Below are 23,471 nucleotides of genomic sequence, written 5' to 3'. Positions count from 1 at the left end.
TCCTTTGGATATGTTTCAGCCCTTGAATCAAGTAATCCTCGTGAGGGTTCTATACACTGGAACTATACTCTAACTTGGGTCTTATTTGGAATGTGTCTAATGTGAAGAGTTACCAGAAAGTCCTTGGCAAAATTACAGTATACTTTGCATAGTTTTCAGAACCTCATGTGTTGACTAACATAAAATCCTTCTCATACTGACGAGGGAGAGAATTCTTGTAGACCTTTGGCCGTTCTGCATTTGAAGTTTCCTCCGCTGACTTGAATGCTGTTAGGGAATAATCAGATTAGGCCGTTGCCAATTAGAAGTACTTCTAAAGTGATTTGTGTGTATCTGAAGACTGTCATACACTAGTTTGAGGAGGCGACATCGTCGCTGGTTTCTCATCTTATTGTCTATGGCTCGAATCCCGGGCAATGTATGTGAGATGAGTGAGAAAAATCACGTTTCTGTAATTCGGATTCCATGTAAAATTGACGTTCTCATAGCTTGCTTCCTTGTAACTAAAATGGACAATTTTAGTAAAGGATCTGGAGTGAAATACGTAAGTGACCACCTGCATATTTAATACCTACTGGTATTAAGGCCAGAGATGAGTTCGTCAATCTGATGGTGGTTGTTCCAAGAGGAAAGAGAGGATACCGAGTATGAAACAAACAAATCTAGCGCAGATGTACAGTACTGGCACCATGGCAGATATAGTATGAATCGGTAATAGTTAAGTCTCTCTTTGAGCGTGCAATCTTCGTTTGTGTTTATGGATGGCTTCGAAGAACATCGTGGATGGACAACAGTGGCCTTTGCTAGTCCTTGCAGTGATCAGGATAGCCGCATGTAGCCACAAAATACGGGTCCGAGACATCTGTTGACATCTGTTGGTTTCTAATCGTGCTGGTCACTATTTTGGTAGTCTTCCATTGTTTTCAGTCTTATGTCAGGAAAGTACCTATTGAGTTAATGGCCTTATCTTCAACATCCTTCCACATTGCTTCGTCTATCCCTCCTGGTTTTTAGAGTTACTGTATTACACAGAAGCCGAATCTTCTAGAACGGCAAATTCATCTTTCTCCTTGATTGTATAGTACTCCCAGCAAAACGTGTCAGTTTCAAGACAACGTCTGTAGATTCGAATACAGTAGTCTTTCGCGGATATGTTGACTGTAGTGTTTAGGAGCTGAACAGTGGCATCTTCAGCTTCCCGTGGCATTAAAGGGCGAAATGGAAATATTTAGGACCCATCAAACCCTGAGAATGTCAACGAAAGGGGGGAAAGGTGTTGATTAAGGGAGCTTGGACCGCAAAACTCACTGAGAAAAGTTTGGAACAGGAAAATGGAAGCAATAGACTTGGGTGTGACCCTGTGTTACAACAAACGCACGGTTTACTCCAGGAGTTGTCACGTAGCCCGATATGCAGATCGACCTCAGGCATTGAACAGGAAGAACTGGAGAATACAGATCCTAGTGAATTCATTTTGAGAAGTGAAATCTTTATTAAGGAAGATAAGTTCATCTTCATAGTCCTTAATTCGTTATTAATACGAGTTATTAGCACTTCAAGTAGAGCTGGAAGCTCTAGAGTATGCTTAATTATATTACTATGCGTGAGCTCATTAGTAGGATTAATAAGAGACTACTGTGGTTATCAGAACATCAACACGTGATGTACCAGTCGGTGCAAGTCTCTGGAGATGACACCTTTCTCTGCTATTAAAGTGAACTCGGCGGTTGGTTCTCTATAGCAATAGGGAACTATAAACTCCTCTGTGTACGCTCACCTGCCGCAGTTTCTTAACATTTCATGAGACAGGCCTTATGTAGCACTCGGCTCGCGTTCTAAATTTACGTTCAGTTACAGTTCCTTTCCATGGTATTTTTGCGTTAAAAAAAGAGAGAGCGGGACTAAAGGTAAAGTGCACGGTAAGAGCCTTCACCTTGATGGAGGCGGGTTCGATTTCCATCTATATGCAGGGAATAGAAAGCTAAAGAGACGGAGGATGGGCAGTGGCAAGTGGACTCTCTGTTGTGAAAGCTAATTTCTATCAAATTAAAATAGAGGGCAGTTTAAGAAGCAGAAATGTCCTGCGGCACCGCTTCTTCCCTGACATTGATCCTAAAGCAGGCCTGAGTAGCGTTATAGGTCACGCTCTCGTTGTACTGGCATTTGTATGTTTGTATGTTGAGTCCTCAGCCTAAGGCTGGTTGGATCCTCAACAGCTCCACCATTAGCTGTCATAGATAGCCTAGGCATCACTGAAGAGGCGTACTAGGGAAATGAGGAGTGCGGTAGTTTCCTGTTGCTTTCCTCACCGAGCCAGAAGTTGCTATTACATATCATTCTGCCAATCCCACTGAAATGCATGTATCAACCAACCCTATGAGCAACATTTTTACACCATTCGTAGCAGGGACTGGCTGCAGAAGGAATGGCATTACTAGCATCGCTCATACCTTAGTCACTTTCATATTGCCAAAGGTAACGATAAACCAGAGACAGATCAATGAAAGTAACAAAATTGCTCTAGCCTATACCAGAAGACATAGTGCACTGTAAACACTAGGTCCTGCTAGCAAAGGCATAGTACTGGAATTTAAGAATGCTTAAATACGAGAGATCCATGCCGGTAGACTTGATGCCACGTTAAATACATTTTTAGGAAAATAACAGTATTGCTAGTTGCTGAATTCAGCACGTATGGGAAATAGCGGCCTCCTGAGATTGATTGCAGCAGTCTCCGGTGAATTGTCGGGAGCTTCAAACACCAATGGACCACAGCCTACAAGCCTGGAAGACTTCTCTCACGATGTTGGTGCTGGCCGTGAAAACCACAGCTGTTACGCAAACTGAAAAACTGCTTGTCATAAGAAACTACACCCATTGCCGCGAAGCCGAATTTACAACCTGACATCCATTCGTAAAACTGAGCTGAGTGCCGACACCAAATAATTGGGAAAGGACCAATAATAATAATAATAATAATAATAATAATAATAATAATAATAATAATAATAATAATAATAATAATAATAATAATAATAATAATAATAATAATGTGATGATGATGATGATGATGATGATAATGATGGTGATGGGAAACCCATACAGGTAATTTCCATATACTAAATTTTCATTCGAATGCTAGTTCTCACAAATGAGGCAAGACTATGACCTACCGCGAAATGCTGTTAGCACCTGGTTTGGGATTCGATTCACTATACAAATAAAGTGGACAGACCGGAAACAGGAAGAAGTACTCATGTTTCTTAATTGCACTGTTCCTGCAACTGTGATGTAAGTAGAAAGAAGAAAACAATACGGTAATTGCTTTGTAGTTATCGTGGTACCTGTGCATGTGTAATTAACTGGGGCTCGAACTGGGGCGTTAACGTGGAAAACTTCAGGAAATATTTGACTGTCCTGTAGGCAACGATGTGTTTTACATTAATCTGAGCCTCTAAACCCGGAGGGATGTTTAACCCGTCGAAAGTCTTAGCCTGCGAGAAGACTGCTCATGAGTCAGATGACCTGCAAGACGACATATACAGCCTACTATTTGGTTTTCTTGACCGCGTCCACTGTCTCTCATATCAGACACCTCATTGCACACGAGGCTGAGTGAACCCTATTGTAGCCCTGAGTCCAAGCTTGAAGGGTTTGACTATCCATGAACTGACATCGGGGCCTCCACGGAAAAACCAGGCACGTTACCTCAGTGTCATGGGACTGATGTTCTGAAATAAATCCTGAAGGCTCAGTATTCCATTACTTAGCGTCATCTAGCGTTTCTTCTGTTACTCTCCTCCGATTCTAGCTACAATAAAATGTCATGAGTGCCTCGAATCACGTGAACGTCGTCCCCATTCACTCACTGGTTACAAATGAATGCTTTAATGGTATTTTTTTCACATCTCACAGCAACTTTTATGATATTCCTTCAGTTAATTCTACAACCTCTTGATCCCTAGCTCCTGTATTCGACGGTAATGTATTACCGTTTTCTCATTAATTAAAATTAAAGTAGAACGTGGCTCTAATACATCCAATGCATAAAAACGGGGACCCACAAAAGGTTGATAACTATAGAGGCATCTCTCTTCTGCAAATTGCATACAAGATATTCTCATAAATATTGCTGAATAGAGTTTAAACATCACTTGATAAGCAACTGGATGAGTATCAAGCTGGATTTCGTAAAGGTAGAAATTGTTCAGAACAAATATTCAAACCTAACATCCATATTTCGCCGTAGGATATTGAATTCAAAGGAATTTCGAGTGAAAACTAAATTGACAAACCTAATACGTGAAACCCTTACTGACACAATTTCAAACGTGAAATTTATGGGTGAGATATCAACACCTATTATTATTATTATTATTATTATTATTATTATTATTATTATTATTATTATTATTATTATTATTATTATTATTATTATTATTGAATATCCAAAGCAGTGTGGAACCCTATTTTACATAGTATACTAGGGTTGTAGTTAAAATACATATTCACTTTTACAATGAAAATTAATTCATGTATCTAATCGACGGAAAATGAAGTGGATGAAGTTAATAAAATATTTGTAACAGCACGGCTTCTTAAACAAATGATACAGGGGTTTTGATAATGCAATGTTGCAATAATTCAAATGAGAGTTCAAGTCATGCCTTCTTCTTTCAAATGCAGCATATTCAAACAGTAGGTGAGGATCCGCAAACACACACGTAGCCATCAGGACGATTCATTCTGAATCGATGAAAATAATAACCAAATTTGCCACGACCAGTCAAAAATTGAGTAATTTCAAAGCTTGGCACCAACACGTTACTATGCAGGTGGTCGAAAACCTCAGAGAAGAATATTTCTCTGGTGACTTGGCCTCTAGTGGAAGAAGTCCAAATGTTGTTCCATTGATGGATATCAAAACCTATTAAGATAAATGCAGGGGTACGGCTAGGTGACGGTTTGTCACCCATTCTATTCATCTATGTTCTAGAAAAAATTGTAAGAATTTGGAATATAAAGCTTAAAGAACATAAAAATTTTCCGGTAACTTTTAGGGAGAAAAAACAAAGGCATTGAAATAAATTGCCTAGCATTTGCAGACGATTTTGCTATATTGTCAGAAAACCTAACAAGTGCAACAACGCAAATCAATCTCTTGGAAGAAATAGCCAACAAGGCATGTTTTAGAATCTCTATAGAAGAAACAAAATTTATTAAAAACATCAAGAATGTTCCAAATTTTTTGGGAACGAATATTGGTCCAGTGGAAAGAGTAACGAATTTCAAATATCTGGGAGCAATAATTCAAGAAAATGGTTTAGACAAATATGCAGTAGAAGAAAGGGTACACAAGATGGTATCACAAATAATTTTTATAAGAAAAAGTGTATATCTAAATATCTTAAAATAAGACACTGCACCACAGTGGTGAAACCGGAATGCCTATATGCAAGTGAATGCCTGGTACTAAACTGTAAATTAGGTAAACTTGAGGTACGAGAAAGGAGAATAGTGAGAAAAATCCTAGGCCCTGTGAAAGCAACAGAAGTTTGGAAATTAAGATCTAATGATGAAATATACAGGAACATAGAAAACATAACGAAAATCATAAGAGAAGTGAGATTGCAATTTTTTGGACATATTTACAGAATGGATGATTCCAGATTAACAAAAGGAATTTTCAAGTATCTTTGGAACAAAAAGGCAACGACTAGCTGGATCCAAGAAGTAAAGAAAGATTTAGAAAGAAATAATATAAGAGAAGACGAAACTATGGACAGAGAGATTTTTAGATAGAGGGTAGTAAGTATGGAAGGATTCCAAGGAAGATTGAACAAGAAACCTGGTGCGAAGTGGTGAAGAGCATAGTGAAAGGATGAAAGAATATTGGAAGGAACGAAAAAGGAAACAACAAAATATTAAGAATTGAAATGAAATTGGCACGTGGTTCTTAAGCAGGCCTCATCAGAAGGAAGAAGAAGAAGAAGAAGAAAGTACGGGCAAACTTCCAGGACACATTCCTCATAAGTGGAAGAATAAAATATGTTATATGAACACGGGGTCGAAAACACTTTCTTTCAATGTTAGAATTCATTTTCCATAACTCTACATAGCATATTAATCATGGAAACACAGAGGAAGAGAACGTACCAGCATTCCACATGAAATATTCAAAATGACCTCCGCTAGCATTGTTTCATCCATCTGGTACGTAAAAGCCCTGAAAATTGTGAACTTTGTTTGAGTACCGATATAATTAATGTGAAACTTGGCACTGCATAGCGTTGGCCAACTTGATGTCTTCAGGATTGTACCTGGAGATATGTACAGTAAGCAGTCATCAAGATGAAAAAGTGAATCTTGATCTGTATTTTAACTTGAACGACTTCAAGGTTGAGAATACAACATGAGGACTAAAAAACAAAGAAGTTTAATTTTTAAAAAATATTCCACAACTATTACAGTTGAACCTCAATATCTCGAATTTTCAGTATCTCGAAGTACCTTAAATTTTCTGCACGTGTATTTATTTCTCTATTAGTCGAAATTCGGTTACACGAATTTCTCGATTTCTCGAAGCAAACCTTTCTTCCCTTGAAGCAATAAATACTCTTACCCCAATTTTGTGCAACATGTACTGTGCAATACGGCATTTCTGGTTTGTGAGGAACAGTTAACAACTACAGAAAGGGAGATAGTGGGTTCGAACCCCACTGTCGGCAGCCCTGAAGATGGTTTTCCGTGGTTTCCCATTTTCACACCAGGCAAATGCTGGGGCTGTACCTTAATTAAGGCCACGGCCGCTTCCTTCCCAGTCCTAGCCCTTTCCTGTCCCATCGTCGCCATAAGACCTATCTGTGTCGGTGCGACATAAAGCCAATAGCAAAAAAAAAAAGAAGAAAAAAGGTTAACAGTGACGCTGGGAGCTAATATGACGGGAACCGAAAAACTAAAACTTCTATTGATCGGAAAATCGACGAACCCTCGCTGTTTCTCGGGTGTGAATTAATTACCGGTGTCCGACTCGTTGGCTGAACGGTCACCGTACTGGCCTTCGGTTCAGAGGGTTCCGGGTTCGATTCCCGGCCGGATCGGGGATTTTAACCTTAATTGGTTAATTCCAATGGCACGGGGGCTGGGTGTATGTGTTGTCTTCATCATCATTTCATCGTCATCATGACGCGCAGGTCGCCAACGGGAGTCAAATAGAAAGACCTGCACTTGGCGAGCCGAACCCGTTCTGGGATATCCCAGCACTAAAAGCCATACGGCATTTCATTTCAATTACCGGTCACCTACGAAAGCAACACCCGAAGTCGCGGATGACAAGCTCCATTTAGGAATCTCGTCTGCGTGATATTGACGAGAAGTTTCAACGTGAAGGGAAGAAAGGTTAACAGTAACAAACAGAAGAGACCAACGGATATTTTTCGAACGGTGTTAACCGAAGTATGTTTCTTGTTTTACTACTGTATGTACCGTATCCTGTCTTCTAAAAAGTTACTATAATAAGGGTTACAATTAAAGTGATGTCGTAAAAAATAGTGTATTTGTGTATTTATAAATACTGTTAAAAATAAAGTATTTATTATAAGCCAGTAGATACATATGGTTCTATTATGTGCTATACATGCTCAAAAACGGTATCTAAATTTCGATAACTCGAAATGAAATTTATCTCCCGAGGTGATTCGAGATTAATTTTATATCAAACGAAAATATTTAAATTATGAACAAAACGACGAAATATAGAGCAGGTGCCTAAATTTTTTAAATAGAGTGCCATGACGCCTTCGGGCACCGCGTTACCGAGTCCTGGTCTAAAGGAAAATATAGTCAGTCCGTCGCCACAGTCGCAGATTGATTACTGCGTTAGGGAGACGGGTCCATAAATAACCGGGTATAATACAGCCGTCCTGTAATGCGGCCTAAAGTGTTCTGCTGATTGGCAAGGCCAATTTCGTTCTGTTGTGACGGCAGCTGCAAGATGGTGGTAGCTGGTGTAATCACTACCTCGTAGTCCTGGGAATACGTTTGACCTACATCTGACAGGAGTTAATATTAAGGCCTGACCTCAAAGATGGCTGCGCATAGAGCTATCCACTTTATTACTCTAGTGACGAAGTTAGTAACAGTGAAAGCATTTAACTTCCATTCCTCCGGGTGCCATCGTGGCCCTTAACGTAAATAATTTTGTGTTCCTTTACCTTGAAGTTTGTAAACTTGATCACCACTTTAGACGAAGTTTGAGGCTGATGATGCGCACAGTGCGTTGAACCACATACACCACAGTATTATCGCCACCACTATCAGCACATGGACTGTAGGTGGATAATAAAAGTCACGTCACTTTCATTGTCTTTCACCACACCACATACCAAAGAAACTAACAGATAACGGAATAAATAAGTAGGTTCATGTCCGTAATATCGGATTATCCGTCTTATTAAGGGTAACAATAATAAGTATTTGCGTTCAACTTCCCATGAATTACTATCCGATTTTAGAGAGGCGAACATAGGAATTTCGCCTTGAAAGGGAGTTATTAAATGTGCCAGTAAATTTACTGTGTTCTATTGCATGGAAACTTGGAATAGATCCTATATCCTTGAGCACAGGAGTTGAGTAGCAAACTAACTGCGCTGCTCACCTGAAAATTCGATGCGTCTTGTCCATGCAGTCTTCTTGGTCATAAACGTAGGCTATGACGTAATAAACAGGGGTGTCGGTTGATCAGTCCCTTCTAGGTCTCGTACGCTGCACTACCGTCATTACTGAATAAGGACGCCAAAAGAACTAATAATATCAGACACTATATCTACCATAATAATAATAATAATAATAATAATAATAACAGCATGCACTTTCATTGGAGAGTGTTACGTCTTTGAGCGTTCAATCTAAAAGCCTTTCTGAATTAACTAAAACATCTTTACAATTCTCCATTTGTAACTAGATTCTTTAATTAGTTAAATGCTGAAACTAATAATCGTCGCTTAGTTTTCTCTTTTTCTCTTGCCCTCCATTAACGAGTTAATTATTCCTCTAAAAAATCTATCCTCCCACCAGTCACTTCACATGGCCACTGTAACGAAGCTGGTCCATACGCACACCTTCATCCATGAAGTTCATTCCTATCTTAGCCGTCATCTCCTCGTAGTGAGTACCTTCTTGTTATTGTTCCCACTGGTTCGTACCATTCATTCTCGCTACTTTCAAGTCTGTTATTTCCAGTTTATGAATAAGTTATTGTGTGCCCACTTAGCTTTCAGTTCCGTACAGCAAAGCCAGTCTGAATACAGAGTGACGTAAATAATAATAATAATAATAATAATAATAATAATAATAATAATAATAATAATAATAATAATAATAATAATAATAATAATAATAATATGTTTACAGTCCCCGTCGACTTAAATAGATGTTGAGTGCCACACTTTTGCTTTGAAAAGGAATCTTTAACGCATTATTTACGGAAATCTCACATTAAGGACACTGAAGAGTCAAGTGACAGTGCCAGGATTCAACTTCGCAACATGTACCACGAGAGACAAGTATCTTATAAACTTAACTATGCTCTGCTAATACGGAGAAAATGACGGTGGAAAATACCCTGCATAGAAAGTAATTCAAAATCAGACTGAAAAAAATGAAATGGTGTATGGCTTTTAGTGCCGGGAGTGTCCGAGGACATGTTCGGCTCGCCAGGTGCAGGTCTTTCGATTTGACTCCCGTAGGCGACCTGCGCGTCGTGATGAGGATGAAATTATGATGAAGACAACACATACATCCAGCCCCCGTGTCAGAGAAATTAACCAATGATGGTTAAAATTCCCGAACCTGCCGGGAATCGAACCCGGGTCCCCTGTGACCAAAGGCCAGCACTCTAACCATTTAGCCATGGAGCCGGACAAAATCAGACTAATTTTGGGGATCGATTGTCATCGGCTAAGTCCAAAAGAGTTGTAATACCAGTGTGAGAACAGCAAGCAGTGGTAGGCAAAACACGTTTACGAAAAATCTACATGTCTGAAATATGTTAAAATTAACACGATGTAATGGAATTTTAAAGACGTAAAAGACGTTAATGGTAATTGATTGCGTAAGTAGGAAATTGTTCCAGTGATAATGAACTTTGAATAGCCTCCAGTCTTTGCCGACTAGAGCTTCAGTTTTTCCATCCGTTGTAACGGAATGGCAATTTTATCACGTTACACCGTCACACACAATTGGCTACCCTCGTCAGCGGTGTGCAAGGCCACATAACGGTACATGACAACCCTCTTTCACATATTATCTGTACTTCCGGTTTAAAGGTAATTCGTCTGGAGATAAGGGACATCAAAGTGTTATGCAAATACTTCGAGTTAGAGTTTCCGTAGAAAGTTTGAATACACAGTATAAACTTTGAGATATCAGTGTAGTCTGTAACAGTATTCTGTACGGAATGCAGTATTAGTCCTCCTGTGTTTCACTTAACACATGTCACCCACATTCAGTACGGAACGTAAAGGGCATTCATATAGTTAGACAACTATGCCTATCAGCATTCCATTTGCAAGCCTTTGTGAACTACTTTAACAATTCTGTAATCTTCATTTCCTCTATTTTAGTTCTCTTGACTCTTCTATTCCCACGACTTTTGCCTTCAAATCGTTAATTACCAAATCCGTCGGACCTCTGTTTCTCTTATCCTTTATGACTAAGGCATTTATTATTTTCGGAAACCAAAAATGTTCCATTATAGTTATCACAAGCATATGTAAGCCTACCTTCAGCCTGACTCTATCCTTCAACCCGCAGGGTCATCAGCTACGCTGGGTGAAGAGCAATTTATAACCTGTATTATTCCAGAGCCTTCGTAGCTAGGCTACCCGCTTCAGACATTAGAAATAGGTATTGCCTACAAGAAGGAGCCTGATTCTATTCTCCTCGTTTGTTTCTTACCTTCAAACGTTCAGAACTTTCACTATTGCAGCCTGTATATAGCAACAAATTTCTTTATAACTAGCATTAGGATACAACCCGTACAAAATTCACTCTTCAGTGATAGAATCGAGGGCTATGAAAAAGAAGTAGCAATTCAGAAAGAAGTGAGGTAATGTCATAGTTTGTCCTGTCTCCTTTTCAGTGTTTATGTAGAACAGGTGATAAGGGAAAATACAGAGGGTTTGGAAAGGGAATCACAATCCAAGCGCAGACAATCAAAAACTCTAAGATTTGGCGATGCTATTGTTATTTTATCTGAGTCCGCAGAAGATTTGGAGAAATTGCTGAATGATATGGAGAAGAAATACAAGATGAAGAAAAAAATGGAGTGAAGTCGAACGAAGTCAGGTGGTGCAGGAAATATTAGATTAGGAAACTAAATCTTAAAGGAAGTAGATGAATATTGTTGCTTGGTTAGTAGAATAATTAAAAATGGCAGAAGTAAGGAGGACATAAAATGCAGACTAGCACAAGCAAGGAAGGTCTTTCTTAAGAAAAGAAATTTGCTCACTTCAAACATTGATATACTACTTGTACTTGAATATTTTCATCTCGAGCGTGATTGTATGGAAGTGAAACATAGAAAATAACTAACTCAGAAAGAATAGAAGCTGTAGAAATGTGGTGTTACAGAAGAATACTGAAGGTGAGATGTTTAGATCAAATTGCGTCTGAAGAGATACTCAATCTAATTGGTGAGAGGAGAATGATTTGGCGAGATTTGATCAGAAAAAGATAGGACACAAGACAGTTGGTTTTTGAGGAAAGTGCAGGGGGTAAGAACGGGAGGGATAGACCAAAGTATGAATATGACAAACAGATTCGAGTAGATGTAGAATGTAGTAGTTATGTAGAAATTAAAAAGATTAGCAGAAAATAGGGTGGCATAGAGAGCTGCATCAGCTCAGTCTATGGACTGATGTCCCAATAAACATGGATTCCTTGTACATTTTCTGACTATCATCTCTCACAATGTCAGTAAGAGGGTTAACATTTCCTACAATATAACTGAAGAACATTGAAAAATATAGGTGTTTGTTACTGTTTCAATACACATCTATTCCCAGGCGCACAGCATGCTACACTACTAATCACAACAAAAACACGCAATAGTAATACACATTCTTTCCTATAATTCTACTGGCCATCGCAAAACTGCTTTTCCCTCCTTTCCGATTTTATCTCCCCGAAAATGTAAGAATGGTACCTAGTGACAGTCTACTCATTACCGATCCCATCCTCCGGTTAAATTTCACTACAAATACCATAGCTACACAAGCTCTCGAAAGAGGCTTCATCCACACATGATAACACAGGGCTTTTCACCATCTACAGAGCTGTTTATATGAAACAACAGATAAGTAAACGGACCACGAAACAATTTTACTCTCAAATTTTCTGTTGAGGAACACACCACCCTTTCGGATAAATAATAATAATAATAATAATAATAATAATAATAATAATAATAATAATAATAATAATATATGACCTCAACTATTGCCTGCAAGCATTTTAATTTGGAGCCATTTAGGCTGCGTGCGTGTCATTTTTGACGTTTTCCGTTTTACTCTTCCAAGGACAGTAAACTGGATCCCTGGTGGTCGATCTATAACTGAGTTTTATCGGGTAAACACTAAGTCTGTTACCAGAGATCTTTTACATACCGAAATCGTACGACATGGAGTGTCAAGAGGCACTTTTTGCACTCATAAGTCTTTTCTAGACCCTTCAAATAACCGACTATCTCTGCCAGGTTTGAACCCACGATCTTGGAATTCGGAGGCTTATCCAGTACCACTGATGCACAGAGATATTCTATAACTGAAGCAACAACTACAGCGTAATTTTAATATTATATGTAGTGATTGTTATGTATTACGTTGGCCACATTCTTGGCATTGTCACTAGAATATAAAGTCCTCATGCTGCAAATTCGCTAATTATTGCATTTTAGTGCTGCATCCCAGTGCGTCACTAACTTTGGAGCATTTTATTATCCACAGCGCTGGTGATTCGCTGCTAAGCTAACTATGAGAAGTGTGCCAAATGATGTTGGCAAGGACAAACATGTTTTGTATTGCACAAAGCACAACTCTCGCCTATAAACCGCAGTATTCCTTCAAGTGAAACATTGCATTCAAGGTCTGATTTTAATTACAGAACGAGGTTAACAGAAGTAACATCAGAATTCCTCCACCAGTTCATTTCTTCACAACACTCGACTAGCCTCAGATCTCACACGTGTACACTCAACTTCAGGTTTATTGTACTTCATGAATAAACCTCGAACCGCATTTCTCAATGTCCGCAAATAATAATATAAGTTAATTTTCATTTAAGAGTGCCTAAATAAAAGTGACCAGTTCCAGTACATTTACTGGTACTTCAAAGGAACCTTTTCCGGTGAAATTCTGACACTCAACTGTCTTTAACTATAAAAATTTCATGATGTTCCGTATTGAACTGTATCACAATTAAATTGAAATAAATAACAAATAACGTAGTCCAACCTATTCAATATAAGTAAATAAGAAATGTAGTGTTACATTCCTATTTAATTATAAGCGGAAGCGGTACCGGTTTCGACACAAATCTGGGCCATCATCAGCCGAATAAAATGCAAAAACAATGCATAGGTAAATAAGACATTAAAGAATGAGTCTTTCACAAAAACAGTTGAAGAAGCAATATAAGATAATGGGGATCGCCGACGCACGAACACGGGACCCCTTGGACGAATGATCAGCATGCTAACCATTTAGCTATGGAGGCAGACACAACATTAATTAAAACTCAGCCGTAGATCGTCCAACAGAGATCCCTTTCTCTGATATCTGGTAGAGTAAGACAGCTTTCAGTCAAAACGACTGCATATAGAAGCTGGGGCCATGTGATTATTATTATTATTATTATTATTATTATTATTATTATTATTATTATTATTATTATTGAAACGATATTCACAATTAGGCAGATGATTGACGACTCACGTCCGAAAGGTCTTGCGGCTACATTTCATACTTATTTCTGTCTGTGGACTGGCTAGAAGGAAAAGGCACTAATTGCTGGCTGGCCGGTAAAGAGTATCGTAAAATATCATGTGAAATGAGTGACCGTTCCTCATATTCCTACTACTATTATACAACATAAGGTTGACAATTTCTTAAGTAGGAATTGCCTATGTATTCTGTTTGAACAAAATTAACATTGTTTTGTATATTTAGGGATGTACTTATGCACATGTATATGGTGACATTCCAGGCGAATGACAAACAAGTAAGCACATCATGCATGTGTTTAGAATTTATAAACTATGCAAATGATTCTTTACGGATTCAGCTGTTGGTGCATGATTTATTGCTTGAACACGCCAGGGAATTTATCCGCTACGTAATTCTGTGTCATCTGTATGAATGAATGTTTCAACCTATCTAATTCTCTTTTTAATGAAGAGTCTGTTTTGGGCCTGCACAGCTTGAGTAACGGCATTATTCTCATTTTCCCCTCAATATTTAATATCGTAATGTTAGTTGGTTTGCATACCTTGGAACAAAAAAGAAACGAGGAATGAAAGCCATAATGTGGTAACTTATGTGCACTTGTATTAATCCAATTCTTTCTTTGCAAAAGCCGGCCCCGCGGTAAAGGGGTAGCGTGCCTGGTTCGATTCCCGGCTAGGTCAGGGATTTTTACCTGCATCTGAGGGCTGGTTCGAGGTCCACTCAGCCTGCGTGATTACAATTGAGAAGCTATTTGACGGTGAGATAGCGGCCCCGGTCTAGAAAGCCAAGAATAACGACCGAGAGGATCCGTCGTGCTGACTACATGACACCTCGTGATCTGCAGGCCTTCGGGCTGAGCAGCGGTCGCTTGGTAGTCCATGGCCCTTCGAAGCTGTTGCGCCATGTTTTTTTTTTTTTTTTTTTTTTTTTTTTTTTTTTGGTGCATAACTTTCCCCTCAAACTAGAGTGAGGCTACTCAAGAAAACAATACCTTAATTAAACGAAACTAGCAACACCAAATTCTGTAAATATTTTTATTGCACAATAAGAACATCTCTATCTGCTATTATCGGAGAATTTAAATATTCAGTATAGGCGTACTTGTGGCGATGTACATTATAGCTCAATATACGACACGACGTTCTCTACTTCAAGGATATGGTAATGCCGTTTTCTTCATTACCTTGACATACGGGGCCTATATACAGTATATATAAACCTACACATCGTTCAGTATTAAGTTTACACAAATCAGTAGCTGAGAGAGACACTTCATGTCATGGGTAAAGGCTCGCCTTTGTAGTTCGTAGCGGTAGTACAGGATAGCTTATAATACGACGTCCGTGTGCACCTAAACAAAACGAGTAGAGTCCAGATCTGGAGAACATGCCGGCCAGTTCAAACTCTCTATACCCTCGGTTTCCAGGTAGTCATATACGAATACTACCCACCGTGTACAGGGATTGTCATCCATAAACAGGAATGCACACCCATCGCACTGCATACTGTTCGAGGATGACTTCTCAATACACCCAGTTGTGTTTATTTATTTATTTATTTATTTATTTATTTATTTATTTATTTATTTATTTATTTATTTATTTATTTATTTATTTATTTATTTATTTATTTATTTATTTATTTATGACACATGTCTGTAACAGAGTTGCACTCCAATTACAACAGTCCAGCATCATTCTGCCTCGGACCACGTTGCCACCACCTCCATAGAGGTTTAGTTTATATATACCTACTCCCTAATTATAATCATTTGTAAACTCACTGGCACTCGCTGCAAGGAATGAACCTGTAATATATAGAATATGAAATTATGTCACACAGATTCAAAATAGTATATACTGTCAAAGTGTAGTTTTAAAGACAAAAGTAAATAACTGACTTAAATCCCTGCTGTTACTTTATCGAATAAACACGCAAAAATAGTTGTATCCGTATATAAAATGCAGCGGACCCTGCGTACCATATATTCGAGCCGCTTTTCTGCATTCAATTGGCAACTATAATATAAATCTGAGACGGGTTAGAGGATTTATAGTGTGAGATGCACTTGGCCTCTTGGCCAGAAGAGAAGGAATAAAATACAGCTCTTGCCATTGAAAGTGTACTTTAAATGTGACAATAAAACATGCAACATAATCAGTAGCGGCGATTAGGGAGAGGGGTGCAGTTTCCCCCCACTTTTTGAAGAACATATTATATTTTTATTAGCATTTTTACGGCTGAAACTGGGATTTCTTTTTTGCAAGTTGCTTTACGTCGCACCGACACAGATATGTCTTATGGCGATGATGGAGCAGGAAAGGCCTAGGAGCGGGAAGGAAGCGGCCGTAGCCTTAATTAAGGTGCAGCCACACCATTTGCCTAGTGTGAAAATGGGAAACCACAGAAAACCATATTCAGGGCTGCCGACAGTGGAATTCTGACCCACTATCTCCCGAATACTGGATACTGGCCGCACTTAAGCGACTGCAGCTATCGAGCTCGGTAAAACTAGGAATTATAGGAATTATTAAAAAAAGCAATCTGTACACGTCCTGTTGTCTTATCAGCTAATTCCTTCCTTTATTTTCTTTAATTATTAACCAAATTATTAGCGGTCGTACGCACAAAATGTTGTTCGTCCCGGCTAACCGATTTGTACAGCGCCACAGCAGGTAGTAGAGACTTTTGCACGTGCTGTAAGGGTAGCAGAGGGTGTATATATATTTTTTAAAATTATTTTTCGCCAAGGTCATGGACATTGAGGTATGATTCTCCCGCTTGCGGCGCGCATTCGTCAGTCTGGCAGTCTCTTTAGTGTCAGTTAGTTTCTTAGTGTCTAGTCAAATACTAAATGATTTTAATTGTATAATCACGCCGTACATCTATTTAACTGTAATAAATGCGTAATACTGTTCTTTGGTGAAAGTTTCATTGTGTAGTATTGGATGAAAATCTTAAAAAGACTATTATTGATGCACTTAAATGGGTAAACTCTCAACCTTTATCTCTCTGTCGAAATTCGCTCAGAGATCATCAAAAAACTTACCATTTTGTAACATGTTTCTTCAGTTTTGATGTATATAATCTACCTCACCCACGGTCCGCTATATTCCACAAACCCGGGCACTGTTTGTTGGCTGTATATATTTTTTTAACCGCACTTTTAATCCCCAATCGCCGCTACTGAACATAATTATGTGCTTGCCAGAGAGGATTGTTTTCCAGTTGTACGCTTAAAATATTAATCATAACCAGCACCACCACGTGTGTTTACCCCAATATGTCTGAGGAGAACAAAACCATATTGCCTTTCATTTACATCATTTGGTCACCATACAGTTTTATATATCGCTATGAAACCTTCATGGTGATTCTGAAACAATAACTTGAGGACATTCTACAAACATCATTTCATCTTTTTTTTTTTAACATATGTTGGTAAGCGAATATCTTTATCAGAGGAATTCACAAAATTTTAGTTTAACAAGTAAACATGAAGAGAGAAACATTAGTACTTAAATTAGTAAGGAAATTATCTCAAACAAGGACACAGATTGATATGTTTATAACTTTGTGGACCGCTGTGATGAAAGTACCGGAGTTCTTTGGAACGAGACTTCACCCATCACACGTGTTAAGTGTTCTAGAGTAGCTCACGTTTAGAGTGCATAGTTATACTGGGAATTAGAATTACAAGCATGAGTCGAATTTTTGTCTAAGTACAGTATATTATTATGAACAGTTCTGCCTTTGCTCAGTTCTAGTATTCAGAATTATACCTGCTGTAATTTATTCCCGCCAATTTCTATATACTGTACATTCCAATAGAATCCAATACACGTTCCTTGTCACTATCCGGGAATAAAGTTCAGTTTGGTGCCGAACAAAATCAGGCAATCAACAATAACGGAAATCTCTATGATTGGTACGTTTGAAGTAAGTCGCTTAATTTAGGCACTACAAAACTCGTGAACACCAGCTGTGAGTACGTACATATTATCTGCGTTCATGTTAGACAAGAGATTATTACTCATGGAATATCTTATGTGCACGCCTTCAGGATAAAATTATGACGGAACTCTTAGGTATAGAATAGATGGAAATAAAACGAAATATCTGTAACTTTCACATTCATGCTGGGTGTTATTCAGAGTCATAGAGCTGCTCTTTTCAGTGCTGTCAAAGTTCTTATCTGCGATCGTGGAAAGAACTTATTTTACTTGAAGAGGTAACACTCGGCGAGTTCTCGATGCCCCTCGAGTATTAGGCCAGCCTGCAGTACACTCTCTTGGAGGAAGATGAGCTTTCCTAATCGTGACAGGGTCGGGCACCTGAAAGTGAAGGTAGATGAACCAAGTGTCCAAATGATGTTCAACTTCCGCGTGAACTGTCTCTCTTCAGGCTTGTGACTAACGATCACTTATTTTGTTCTAGAATAGGATTCATTTCCAAAAGAGTTACAGCTTGATTACTGGCATGGCCTACCGAGCGAGTTGCTATGAGCTTGCATTCAGTAGATAGTGGGTTTGAACCCAACTGTCGACAGCCCTGAGGATGGTTTTCCGTGCTTGCCCATTTTCACACCAAGCAAATACTGAGGCTGTACCTTAATTAAGGCCACGGTCGCTACCTTCCCAATTCTCGCTCTTTCCCATCTTTTCGTCGCCGGAAACCTTCGAGGTGTCAGTGCGATGTTAAACAAGTACTGTAATAAAAGAGTAGTAATAAATACACTCTTTCACATTTATTCGCGCCAAATAACGAACCAAGATCACAAAATATGAACCTTCATTACCTAAAGTGTAAAAGAAAACTTGCTTTTTTATGTGACTTGGTATCGTAAACATCATATACACATGACTTCCTGTCGTTCAAACCATCGACGATTTCACTCATTTGCCATACCGACAAACCCTAGGTCACATTAATGGGACACACAATCTGTCCTTGTTGGTCCCTGAGTCTATGTTGCTTTGGGAAGGAGATAGGCCTTCGTTTTCTTGAAAACATACCAACATAGCAGGAAGGTGTCAGGGTTTTTACTACTTAATGACCTTCGCGTGTCAAGTAACACCAAGATTTTATGATGTAATTTTTCTTTTCTTACGAAACAAGACAAACTTAGATCATAGGGTATCGGGAAAGACAACACTACCTTCTCCCTTTCCTAACATTTTAATTTCATCCACTAAATTGATGTTATGCTATCAAATTTACTGGGCTCCTTCTCTGTTTTTATAGATAATGTAAAGACTGGCTCTGACTAATGTCCGTGTAGTTTAACCCTCCATATCGTTCATGTTGGCATGTATATATTATTTTTCTGGCTTTTACCCAATTATTTGGGATAGGGGTTGCATATGGGTTAGGCCTGTTTTACTCCGGATGCCCTTCCTCATGCAAACCCTATAAAGAAAGATGCATTCACTGTTACGTGTTTTTGTGGTGATTGGTATCGTGGTGTGTTATGTGTTTAGAGTATTGGGACAAACACAAACACCCAGTCTCTGAGTCAGATGAATTATTCAGACGCGATTAAAATCCTCGATACGTGCGGGAATCGAAGCCGAGACCCTCTGAACTGAACCTCGACGTTGACCATTCAGCCAAGGAACGGGATTATTATTATTATTATTATTATTATTATTATTATTATTATTATTATTATTATTATTATTATTATTATTATTATTATTATTATAAGTTTTTAATTTGAATATTCTCTCAGGTCATGTCATTTCTCCCTAATGTAGTGTTGATGAATCTTATCGTTCTACTACAAGGCGTGATCAAAAAGTTTCGTTTGAGAGCGTTGCTGCAGCGGACATGCAACGTAGCGCGACCCCGAAGCGGGTATATAAGTAACGACATGTAGGCAAAGGGATTAGTGTGGCAGTCGCGCCGTGCCGAGGTGCGTGCGTTAAATGCGGCCTCGTGAACTACGGCGACGTTAATACCAAATGCGTCCAAACAGGACCAACGTGCTGTTATTCTGTTCTTGGCTGCCGGGTGAGGAAAACTGGTGGAGATCCATCGGAGAATGAAGACTGTATATGGGGCAGCATGTCTGTCGAAAACCACCATTCGTGAGTGGTGCACCAAGTTCCGTGCGGATCGCCACAAGACGCCGATCGATCTGCGAGGCCAGCCTCATCCATTACGCCAACTCAAGTGGGAGACACTCGAGCAACTGCCATATAGTTCTGACCTCTCCCCATGCGATTATCACGCTTCGGTCCTCTCAAAAGGGGCCCTAAAGGATCGACGCTTCCTGTCGTACGAGGATGTGCAGAAGGCGGTTACGCACTTCTTCATGCAGCAGAACACGGTGTTTTATACCACATAGGCATCTTCAACCTGGTGCGTCGGTGAGATAAGTGCCTCAATGCTCACAGCGATTTTACCTGACTAGCATCCCGATTCAGGACTGTACGGCCGTCAAACGGAAAAATTTTGATCATCCCTTATATTAAAAGAAACGTTCAGGCAGCTAATGCAGGAGGGAGGGACTACTGTAGGGCCGTTGCTCAGAAGTGAAAGGCTTGGCAACTCCATACAGACAGCAGGCTGGTCTCGATAGCCCACGTTTCCATGGCAACCATCCCCCTATTCCTATCTGTCCAGCCAGGCAGGCAGTAAACGGACTCTCTGAGCATTTGTCAGAAGGCTTATTTTAACATTAGAACGATAGAGTACCTATTCCTTCGCGCTCGAGTTAAATGCTCAAATTGTATAGTCGCTCAAAAAAATGAGCTCATGGTATTTTATTATCCCTCGCATTTAATAATTTATCGGACATAATTTTAATTAATATAAACATATAACAGACTCTGCGTATACCCCACAACAAACATCATATCTAAAGGTTCGATTGTTTTTGAGAAAAGTGTACCTGCGAGAAACGTACACGATACCATGTACTCATTCTTTGTTTGAGCGACTATACAACAGCCTCCCCTGGACGGTTATTCACTAAGTGACACAAAAGTATGGAGAGAGCGACCCTCAAAGCAGAAGAGATCTTAATAGACACCATAAAACAAGACGGTGATAGGAAAAAGTTCCACCCAGAATGAATCTAATTATACTTTAGAACATTTCTACATTGTCACATTGATCTAGCTTATGGCATGTTTTTCACATTAGTGCGTTCTGTTGGACGGCCACGTTGCATTTAGGAGAATGCATGTCTGAAATATTGGCCACTTCCGTACAAAATATCTGTTTTACAATCTTTAGCTTAAACAATTCTTCAGTACTTCCTCTTTCAAAAATGTAATTCATTTCACCCTACCATAATTTTTAAAGCTCCAAGTGTAATTTTTAAAGGGAGACCGTCATGCGTTTATAGAAAAAGTCTACAACTGCAATTGATATTTTCGAACTGTTAGAGTGTTAGGACAAACACAAACACCTAGTTTCCGAGTCAGATGAATTATTCAGACTTGTTACTCATATACACAATTGTCCTTAGATCACATTTTCTATGCCATTCCTGTGAAAGTTTCAGGAAATCTTCCAGTATGTATAGGATTTAAAATTTGCTCTGCATTCTTATGATCAAGTGACTGTCACTACTTTCCCCCTCCCCTCTTAAAACAGTAATTGTCCGCCTCTGTGGTGTAGTGGTTAGCGGGATTAGCTGCCACCACCGGAGGCCCGGGTTCGATTCCCAACTCTGCTACGAAATTTGAAAAGTGGTACGAGGGCTGGAACGGGGTCCACTCAGCCTCGGGAGGTCAACTGAATAGATGGAGGTTCGATTCCCTCCTCAGCCATCCTGGAAGTAGTTTTCCGTGGTTTCCCACTTCTCCTCCAGGCAAATTCCGGGATGGTACCTAACTTAAGGCCACGGCCACTTCCTTCCCTCTTCCTTGTCTATTCCTTCCAATCTTCCCATTCCCGACATGGCCCCTGTTCAGCATAGCATGCGAGGCCGCCTGGGCGAGGTACCGGTCATTCTCCCCAGTTGTATCCCCCGACCCAAAGTCTCACGCTCCAGAACACTGCCCTTGAGGTGATAAAGGTGGGATCCCTCGCTGAGTCCGATGGAAAAACCAACCCTGGAGGGTAAGCAGATTAAGAAAGAAAGAAAGAAAGAAAGAAAGAAAGAAAGAAAGAAAGAAACAAAGAAAATAGTAATTAACTACTTTCATCCAGTTGTGTAAGGAAGACAAAATTGAACATTTCGACCTCCTACATTTCTTTCTACCGGGCGAGTTGGTCGTGCAGTTAGGGGCGCGCAGCTCTGGGCTCGTATCCGGGAAATAGGGGGTTCGAACCCCACTGTCACCAAGCCTGAAGATGGTTTTCCGTGGTTTCCCATTTTCACACCAGGCAAATGCTGGGGATGTACCTTAATTGAGGCTACGGCCGCTTCCTTCTCATTCCTAGGCCTTTCTTGTCCCATCGTCGCCAAAGGACCTATCTGTGTCGGTGCGACGTAAAGCAAATATCAACTTAAAAATCCTTCTTGACAACTAAACGCAGAATAACTATTAATAATATATGTGTTAAGGACCATCCGTACAAATTTCAGCTTGAAGATGAATAGGCATTTTTCGTGTTGCATGGTAAAATACAGCATGTGGCTCAAAACTGATTGACAAACATTCTGAACAATGTGATGATTTCTTGTAAGACTGTGTGTTAGGTCATCATCATCATCTGTTTACCCTCCAGGTTCGGTTTTTCCCTCGGACTTAGCGAGGGATCCCACCTCTACCGCCTCAAGGGCAGTGTCCTGGAGCTTCAGACTCTTGGTCGGGGGATACAACTGGGGAGTATGACCAGTGCCTCGCCCAGGCGGCCTCACCTGCTATGCTGAACAGGGGCCTTGTGGAGGGATGGGAAGATTGGAAGGGATAGGCAAGGAAGAGGGAAGGAAGCGGCCGTGGCCTTAAGTTAGGTACCATCCCGGCATTCGCCTGGAGGAGAAGTGGGAAACCACGGAAAACCACTTCCAGGATGGCTGAGGTGGGAATCGAACCCACCTCTACTCAGTTGACCTCCCGAGGCTGAGTGGACCCCGTTCCAGCCCTCGTACCACTTTTCAAATTTCGTGGCAGAGCCGGGAATCGAACCCGGGCCTCCGGGTGTGGCAGCTAATCACGCTAACCACTACACCACAGAGGCGGACTGTGTGTTAGGTAATGGTTAAAATTTGATGGAGATAGCTAGGAAAAAAGCTCCATTGACAGGAACCTGGTTGTAAGGTCATCGGTCTCAAAAACGTCAGGAGTGATCGAAAATGCATAGCTTCTTCCTTCGAAAATTGCTAAGTATAGAACGAAAACATGGCTCATACAGGTCATTGGTCCGCCAGGACGACTACTGCTCAGCTAGGTGGTCTACAGATAAATTATGTCTGGCATGATAACATCCTTAATCATACTGCTTGACTTTCTTGAATGAATACGCTATCTCTCGTATCAGACAGCTCGTCAGTTGGACTTTGAAGCTTAG

At 39.9% G+C, this 23,471-nt stretch overlaps 1 protein-coding gene across 1 annotated transcript in view; it reads left to right on the top strand.

Moving 5' to 3' along the window:
- Positions 1–23,471, top strand: part of LOC136880248 (aquaporin AQPAe.a) — a 119,998-nt gene that overhangs the window by 21,990 nt on the left and 74,537 nt on the right. The window lies entirely within an intron of this gene.

The sequence above is a fragment of the Anabrus simplex genome, chromosome 1 (assembly GCF_040414725.1).
Source record: "Anabrus simplex isolate iqAnaSimp1 chromosome 1, ASM4041472v1, whole genome shotgun sequence".
NCBI lineage: Eukaryota > Metazoa > Arthropoda > Insecta > Orthoptera > Tettigoniidae > Anabrus > Anabrus simplex.
This window is presented reverse-complemented; position numbering and strand designations above follow the sequence as displayed.